The 8,289-nt window shown below is 41.8% G+C and overlaps 1 protein-coding gene across 3 annotated transcripts in view; it reads left to right on the top strand.

The window, feature by feature from the left end:
- The first annotated feature begins 513 nt into the window (after positions 1-513).
- Positions 514-8,289, top strand: part of LOC107670499 (fibronectin type-III domain-containing protein 3a) — a 93,934-nt gene continuing 86,158 nt past the window's right edge. For 2 of the 3 annotated variants that reach the window (XM_016463155.1, XM_016463129.1), the window contains exon 1: positions 835-1,198. The gene's annotated coding sequence lies outside the window, so the exon portion shown is untranslated. Of the gene's footprint in view, positions 574-834; positions 1,199-8,289 lie in introns of those variants that run through there. The other variant, XM_016463139.1, reaches the window with a different exon arrangement.

Below are 8,289 nucleotides of genomic sequence, written 5' to 3'. Positions count from 1 at the left end.
TTATTTGCATATTTATTTATTTATTTGTGTATTTATTTATTTATTGTTTTTGCAGGTTTCGTCCTCCATAAGTTTCGAACATTGGAGGGCGATGTAACGGCAAAAAACAAAAACAAACAAAAAAAACACACTAGACTGTTAAAAAATTTATCCAAATGAGAGCAAAGCTGTAATGACAAAAATACGATTTGAACGTTCTAATGTCTTTATTGTTTTTTTTTAAACGATTTTAAAATCACATTTATAATTGTATTTATTTTACTTTCATTTTCTTTAATCATGCATTTGTTTATTTTGCTGATTTGCTTGTGTGCGTTCGCATTTGCTCTTGTTTGTTACATGTGAAATCTTCTTCATTGTTTGTACAGTATAATTTCTCCTTCTTAAATAAGGAGATTTATTTAACCCCCCAGCATATTACGGGATCTCCTCCACTGACTTTACATTATTTAAACAGAGGCCCGATCTAGGGGCCTTGCGAGCCCCCCTGTGGGAGGGACTACACGACTTGTGGCGCCATCTGTCGGTACCAATGAGGAACACCGAAACCTCCCACACGTAAGACATTTCCAGGTAGTAGGACGTTTGAAAATTGAATTTCGAGTCATTTTCTAATAAAATAATTTTAATATTTAGGCCTGTAACATGATATTGTAGTTAATATAAATAGATATCGATTTTAAACACTATGCAGCCTTTCGTACAGTTTTTGCTTCGATTGCACTATTGTCCCTGTCAACAACACGTATGCAAATGCTGCACAACTACAGACAGAAAAGTCGAAAGGAATGAAAGTTGACGCGGCTGTGATACGCATGCGCAGTGACGTGTGTGTACATTCTTGAGCGGAAAATGATGGCGATTATCCCGATGCTTGAAGAGCCTGCGCTCGCTATGGATGGAGGTGGCCGTGAAAACTAACAACACTCGCGGGGAAAAGTTGTTTGCTTTGGACGATCGCGACCTGTCTCGGCCCCTGGACGTTTTCAGACGTAGAAAAAAGCGAGTGCATAAGGGTTGAGACTGTAAACTGGTGTAATATTCAAGTGTGAAAGAGCCACGTAGCGTATAGAGATCCAGATCACACACACACACACACACTGGCCTAGTGCGTTTAAAGCCTGCACACACATACACATCAACCTGAAGAAGAGAAGTGAACGAGAAAATAAGATATAAAAAGCGGAACGAGCTGTTGGTGAGTCGATACACGTTTGCAAATTATTTCGATTGACTAAATATGCATTTGCTCTGCATACGTAGGTGAATGTGCGTTTATTTTCTCTCTGCATGTAGATGTGATTGGTTAGCTGCTCTTTTTAGCCACGTTTGTGTGCAATGATAGGCATAATCAGTATATGGTTTAAAAGTCTATATGCAAAGAAATCGAGTAGGGCCTGAAGTGCACACGTCAACGTCATCTGATCACAGAGCTGCAGATTAAATACTGCTGCAGTCACTATACTCACTCTGGCTGTGGCTCAAAATCTACTGAGCTTTCTAGCTAGGCTGCACTTTTGGGGCATCACAGGCGCGTGCAGCAGCTTTGGTCTTCATTAATTTAAAAAACGTATTCATTTATTAATTAACATGTTAAAAAACATGTATTAATTTATATCTGATAATGTTCAATTCTAACGTTCAACAGCTTGAAGTACACAAGTGTTCGATTTGAACATTGGAGGGCGCCTGCTGTGATGGCAAAATCATTAAATGTAAACGTTCACTTAGCACCTGAGATGTACAAAATGTTCAGAAGTTCAAAGGCTTCTGTAATGAAAAAAAAAGTGAATTTGAATGTTGGAATGCTTCTTTGATGTTTTCTTTGATCTTTCTGTCTATATACAGGACACATGCACACACATTCCAAATCAAATCAGCTTATATTTGTAAAATGCCACAGCTTGTTTCAAAGAAATCTTGTGATATGATCAGAAAGTTTATCAACACTTTCAAAGCAACTACACCTTTAACAAAATGTTAGTGAATCAATAATTTTTAGTTAAATTTTATTAAATAATCTACGTTCCAGACAACTCAACTTGGAACTTTTTTCCACCTCGCACTTGAAAAAAAAAAAAAAACGCTGTTCCAAGAACTGCATAGCATTATATTTGACAGTTGATACGTTTTTAATAACGAATGACAATGAACAGATTTTGGGATAGCCTTAACATTGCTTTAATTCATGATTTTGCCATAATTCACAGAACATAAAATGTTTTCGTTGAGTCATGGCGCCATCTTGTGGTGTGATGAACTGAAACTCAAGGAAGCTGGAAGTAGTATTTCTACTCCGATATTCCCATTTCTAACTTTGTCTCGAATGCAGCATTAAAGAAACACTCCACTACTTTTGAAAATAGGCTAATTTTCCAACTCCCCTAGAGTTAAACAGTTGAGTTTTACTGTTTTCGAATCCATTCAGCCGATCTCCGGGTCTGGCGGTAGCACTTTTAGCTGCAGCTTAGCATAGATCATTGAATCTGATTAGACCGTTAGCATCTCGCTCAGAAATTACCAAAGAATTTCAATATTTAAAACTATTTAAAACTTGACTCTTCTGTAGTTACATCGTGTACTAAGACCGGCGGAAAATGAAAAGTTGCGATTTTCTAGGCCGATATGGCTAGGAACTATACTCTCATTCCGGCGTAATAATCAAGGAACTTTGCTGCCATACTATGGGTGCAGCAGGCGCAGTGATATTACGCAGCGCCTGAAAATAGACCCCAGCACGCTCCCTGTGCAAGCAGGTTGTCACGTTGGTTATGTTGACCGAAGTTAGCCTATTTTCAGGCGCTGCATAATATCATTGCACCTGCTGCATCCATGGTACGGCAGCAAAGTAAAATGAAGTGAACAAAGGATCAACAAGTTCTTAATGATGTGGTCTGGAACTTCATTAAAAATAAAGTTAATCTACTCTTTCCTAATGTTGGTATCAGAAGGAGGGCAAAACAAAAACTGTGTTTCCACAACTTGGCACTGCACAGCGAGTCAAGTTTTAAATAGGAAAAATATAGAAACTCTTTGGTCATTTTTGAGCGAGATGTTAACGGTCTAATCAGATTCAATGAAGCTACGGCTAAAAGTGCTACCCCCAGACCCGGAGATCGGCTGAATGGATTCGAAAATGGTAAAACTCAACTGTTTAACTCTAGGGGAGTTGGAAAATTAGCCTATTTTAAAAAATAGTGGAGTGTTCTTTTAAAGCTAAAATATGGCAAACAAACTTGCGTTTTCTCAAACTGTGATCGTAATAGGTGAGCGATAGCCAATGGAATTTCCGCTTGTGCATTAGTTTTGTCTACTACTGGCAGTGGCTTCTGCTTATGGGTTTTATGTGTAGTTTGGGCTTCTGATATTAAAGGTTAAGTATGTTATTTTTGCACTTCCAGTGTCACTAAATGAAATTGGAGAGTTAAAACATTATTATTATTATTAGGGCTGTACGATTAATCGAGTGCGATTAGTCATGCGCATCTTGTCAGTAAAGCCGGTTCTGTGATTAGTAGTAAATCTCCATCACATGCTTTCAGATGGAGCAGCATTTACTACACAGACAGTGCATTCCAAACGGGATATATCACCCTCTGAAGGGATTCTTTGCATGATGACAGCGCCTCCGTATGGGCATGGGATGATGACACAGAATGGCACTTCAAGAAACAGTTGTTTGGTCCCCTACACCCTTCAACCCTTCGAAGCTCTCACTCCGGAAGGTAAACCCTTTGACGGGATTAGGGCATAGGGATGAGCCCTTCCGAATGGAATGCAGGGAGAGCCGTAGTTCACTGACAAGCTACGCAAAATCGCGTTCATAATCGCAGACGATGTAATCGCGCGATAATGAAATCAAAGATATCGTTCTGCGATTATGAAAGCTGTTTGCGTAGCTTGTCAGTGAACTACGGCTCTGTGTAGTAAATGCTGCTCCATCTGAAAGCACATGAAAATATGACATTTAATAACATATTTTTACTCCAAACCCACTTCATAATGTCAGTTGACGGTTTGAAATAAATCCTTCTGAGAGGTGATGTGGCTTCTTACACAGAATAAGGCACGCAATATTTCATACGCTGTGTCTCATTTAGAAGGCTGCGCTCTCCGGAGGTCGCATTCGAAGGCTGCATACGTCATCGAGGCTGTCTCATTTCAGAAAAGCAAGTAGGACACTCCGAATGCGACTTTCGAATGCAACCTTCTTTCACAGGAATTCGGAGGATGCATGAGGTGTATCCTTCGCTGCTACAGATAACCCACAATTCTTTGCGTGGCCGTAAACCATCGTTAATTAGAAAAATGCCGGTGCTGTACACACAAGCGCAGATGTGGTGTTTACAACTTACCTTAAATCGCCTCCGGTAAAAACGGATAAACTTTGTTCTTAATATCCTCCTCCTTTTTTTCCCTAACAGATGTGTGTTGTACGTACTCTGCAGCTCCTCAAACATTGAACAAAATAAAACAAGTAAATTTTTTTTTTTTTTTTAATTACTTTCCAAATTTAGAAATAATTTTCCTTCATTTAAGTAGTGTGTAGCATAGCAACGTGATACTTCCTGTGTCCTTTTCCGACCGTCCTACGAAGGCCGCCTCGTTTAATTCTAGGTTGAGGAAACTTCGTATTTGCATCCTACAGAGGCGACCTCCAGAGGATTCGACCTCCGGAGGGTGCAGCCTTCTAAATGAGACACATCTATAGTATTCTAAGCAGTGATAAAGGCTGTGTCGATTAGCATTGCATTATTATATATTTTATTATAATAAAATTATAATAAAACGTGCTCAGATAAACCATATATTGTCGCAGTCCTGTGTTTGTTAGTCACGTTGGATCAATGAAAGCAGTTACATCTTCTGTTTATTCAGCTGCAGGAATTTACTGCATTTCCTAGATTTCTTCTCCGGGGCGTATTTGGAGTTTCCGTGCGAGAGCAGTTGGCCTTCGGATGGAGATTTACTACTGATCACAGAACCGTGCTTCACTGAAAGATACGCATGACAATCGCAGCTTCTGCCTAATCTCGATTTATCGCATTTGTGATTTAATTTCGATTAATTGTGCAGCCCTAATTATTATTATTATTATTATTATTGAATGGTCCCATTGTAATCCTTTGTTTGGACAAACAGACAATCCCACTCCAAACCCATGCTATTAGACTAATTGGCATGCTCAAATAGTGCATTTTGGAAGTGCCACAGGAGTAAGCTTATGAATGTCTTTCTTATAGTTTTAACTTTTTTTATCTATGTTTTGTATTTTAGTGCGTGATGCAGCTGACACAGAATAGCATACGCTGTTTACCGTTCAGTGGCTATTCTCCAAAAGGGCACCAGGGTGACGAAATGTACAAAAAGTATTCTCATAGCTTCGTAAAATTACAGTTGAACCCCTGATGTCACATGGATTATTTTACCGATCTCCTTGCTATGTTTCTGGACCTTGATCGTGGTAATTACATTGCTGTCTATTAGGGGTGCAACGGTTCTCGGTAAAAAATCGAACCGTCCCGTTCTCCACACACGGTTCGGCATGCACTAGGTCCGCGGTTCAACTTAAATCTGACAATGCATCTGTAATATGGTTTGTACATAAAATAAGCCTATGTCAAAAACCCTTCACATTGTCATTCTCTGTGCTTTAAATATTTTTTGCTTGCTTATCCGAAAAAATAGTCCGATCTGTGACTCAAAAAAAAAAAAACACAATATAATTCGTTGAACCACTATATAATGCTATTATAATACTATATTTTAGGCTATATATCCCCCCCGTCCAGCCGGTCCGCGAGAATATTTTCCAAACGTAACCGGTCCGTGGTGTAAAAAAGGTTGGAGACCGCTGCTATAGGCTATGCCTAATATAAAATAACAAATAACTTACACAAAGCTTAAATAGGTATACAAAACTGAAAATAAGTTAACACTGTTGTAACACAGCTAGTAGATCAGGAAGAAGGAGGCGGGAACCGGCGAACATTTAAACATAACTTTAATAATAAAATAAACACAAAACTGAAAATAGCGCGACAGCCCCTCACGGACTACTTCCGTGCACAAACAAAACCAAAACAACCTAAATAATCCAGTCCTGGTCCTCTCTTGTCCTTCACTGTCGTCGCTCCTCCATTTATCCTTCCGGAGCTCCTCCGTGGGACTCGAGACCGGTGTGTGGCGAAGGTGTTGCTCATTATCATTAACTCCACCGGCCTCACTTCGTTCCCACGGCTCTCGTCCCCGCCCCACTCGTCACATACCCCCATTGCTCCTCACAGACCGGGGGGTACTCCCGAGACTGCGCTCTACTCCCCAACCTCCCCCCTCTCTGGGGGGAGCCGATCACGGCGGCCTTGGCTAACCTGGTGGTAAGGACAGACGAGGCAGAGAGAAGGAGACGAAAGGATGAGGAGAGACAGAGACGAGAGGAAAAAAAAAAAATTATAATTCTCGGTCCGGTTCCCGGACACACTGCCGCTTGGTCCTCAACCAGATGAGAGGCTCTCACTCACGGTGCCATGCGATGGTACTGGACATCTTTGGTGGACGGCCCGACGCTCCTCCGCCTCCTGGTGGATGGAGATGGCTCCTCCGGTTGAGGGCAGCCGGCAGCGAGTCCCCCATTCCCTGCTCCTCCCCAATCATGGCGGACTGCACCGACTCCTTCGCTCCCTCTCGGATGGCAGCCACCCCTCCTCAACCAGGAGCGCGGCAGCGAGCTCTCCGTCCCACCTCGTCTTCCATCGCTCCAGTACCACCGCCTCGGGCAGCCACCGGTGGTCTCCGTTTCTTCCTGCTGCCTGACCTCCTCAGCACCGCGATCCCCCTCAGCAGCGAGGGCTCTCTGACAGCATGTCCCTCTTTCCTCCCGGGTTTCGGCACCAATGTAACACAGTTCATAGATCGGGAAGAAGGAGGCGGGAACCGGCAAACATTTAAACATAACTTTAATAATAAAATAAACACAAAACTGAAAATAGCCCGACAGGCCCTCACGGACAACTGCCGCGCACAAACAAAACCAAAACAACCTAAATAATCCAGTCCTGGTCCTCTCTCGTCCTTCACTGTCATCGCTCCTCCTTTTATCCTTCATCCATGAGGCTCCTCCGTGGGACTCGAGACCGGTGTGTGGCGAGGTGTCGCTCATTATCATTAACTCCACCGGCCTCGCTCCGTTCCCATGGGTCTCGGCCCTGCCCCACTCATCACAACTGTGGAACCAAATAAATAAGAAACGTAGAATGTTTATTAGCAAAAAAAGAAAAAAAAAAAAGAAAAAAAGAGAACGCTTGGAGACACAGCATACAGTACATCTTGATGTCAAATAAAATAGCCTAAATAAATTTCACAAAGTTTAAATTAAATAAAAATCAGCAAACACTGTGGAACCAATTACATAAAGGAGTGTTAAAAAAAAAAAACTTCCAGTATCACCTTAGATAAATGGCAAAAAAAAAAGTAAACAGTCCACAGGCTTTTCAAAATCCAAAATATTGCCAAACAGGCACTTTTGCATTTTGTTTAGAAACTAAATCATCCGCTATTGTCTTGTCTGTCTCACCTCACTCTTCTTGTCAGTCAGCTCGACTTGCTCTCCTCACATGATAAATGAAATCTGATCTGTGATGCGACTGTTGTTCGGCACGCTGCATTGAGCAGCCGCGTTCAGTTTTTAATTGTAGAGTCTGTTCTCTAACTGAACTAAATTATTTTTATTACTAAAAAAAATTAAAACGACGATGGGGGATGGTGCCATGGTGGGCAAATGACATAAGCAGTGTTGCAACTTAACAACAGTATCACCGAAAACACCGTCTATCGCAGCAGGCCTACTGGAGTGATGTGGATTATTGTGTTGTTTTTATCAGCTGTTTAGACTCTCATTCTGACGGCACCCATTTACTGCAGAGGATCCACTGGTGAGCAAGTGATGTAATGCTAAATTTCTCCAAATATGTTCAGATAAAGAGAAAAAGTCATCTATATGGGGGCAGTCGTGGCCTAATGGTTAGAGAGTCAGACTTGTAACCCAAAGGTTGAGGAACCAAAGGTTCGAGTTGCAGGTACCAGCAGGGATTGTAGGTGGAGGGAGTGAATGAAGAGCGCTCTCTTCCACCCTCAATACCACGACTGAGGTGAGATGCTTGAGCAAGGCACCGAACCCCCAACTGCTCCCTGGGCGCCGCAGTAAAAATGGTTGCCCACTGTTCCAGGTGTGTGTTCACACAGTGTGTGTGTGTGTGTGTGTGTGTGTGTGTGTGTGTGTGTGTGTGTGTG

The sequence above is a fragment of the Sinocyclocheilus anshuiensis genome, unplaced genomic scaffold, assembly GCF_001515605.1.
Source record: "Sinocyclocheilus anshuiensis isolate Anshui unplaced genomic scaffold, SAMN03320099.WGS_v1.1 scaffold513, whole genome shotgun sequence".
Classification (NCBI taxonomy): domain Eukaryota; kingdom Metazoa; phylum Chordata; class Actinopteri; order Cypriniformes; family Cyprinidae; genus Sinocyclocheilus; species Sinocyclocheilus anshuiensis.
This window is presented reverse-complemented; position numbering and strand designations above follow the sequence as displayed.